Here is a 971-nt window from a genome sequence, read left to right on the forward strand (position 1 = left end):
CAAGTTGTAGTTTATTCTGATGATGGAATTTCCCTCTCAGATGGGGACGTCTGATTGGCTACGATCCCGACCAATCGGTGATTTGTCCGTCATTTCGCGCTGAACCCTCGACGGTTGAACTCAGCGAGAATTCTGGTAGGTTTATGGAGCCCTCGAGAAACAATTAGTATAATAGTACCGATAGAAAGCTTAAAACATTATAAAACACACGTGCCTACATATTATACCAACAATGAAGCTGAATGACACACAAATGAATCAATGAACTCAGCTGACTAACAAGTACCCATCTTCTTCTGCAGCAAAACACTGTATCTGGATGGAAATCTTCGCCGTCTGCAGGAGTGTGAACACCAGCTATTTTTGTTTCATGTTGTCAGCAGTGGCAGCAGCGTTTCGGTCTCCCAGTCAGCGCCGAGCGCTCTGAGTGGCCGCACTGTTCCCCCCGTAAAGAGCAGTATTGTCCCCACAGCCCTGTCAACTGGTTAATCACCTCTTTGATGCGTGTGGAGCAGCCTGCCACAATGGCCACATTGTCAGACAGTGAAGTGACTTCTGAACCCAAAACAAGAACATGCTTAATTTGAGAAAATGGCCTCGGAGCAGACAAGATTCCTGAACATGGAGCTGCGGGTGAAACGGCCACTAATGGGTGGAAATCATTAACCGCTTCTGACAGATGTACTGTTAATCTTATTTTTGAAGAATGGGAGGCTGAACAATCCACAGTTTGTTTGCCAGTATCCATATACAGGAAATGTGAAGAATAGTGAGATTCAGACGATCACATTTCAATAGAACTTAGTTTTTAATGTAATCTTACCAACCTGATAATGAAAGACGTCAAGAAATAACACCACAACGTGGCTTATGTGCGCAGTAATTATTGTCTTTGTTGTGCATCTTCCTGAACTATTGAGCAGAAATCTTAAATGCCTTCTTTCAGCAGTTTTCTGACCAGCAGGAGGAGC

This window comes from Archocentrus centrarchus, chromosome 7, assembly GCF_007364275.1.
Source record: "Archocentrus centrarchus isolate MPI-CPG fArcCen1 chromosome 7, fArcCen1, whole genome shotgun sequence".
NCBI lineage: Eukaryota > Metazoa > Chordata > Actinopteri > Cichliformes > Cichlidae > Archocentrus > Archocentrus centrarchus.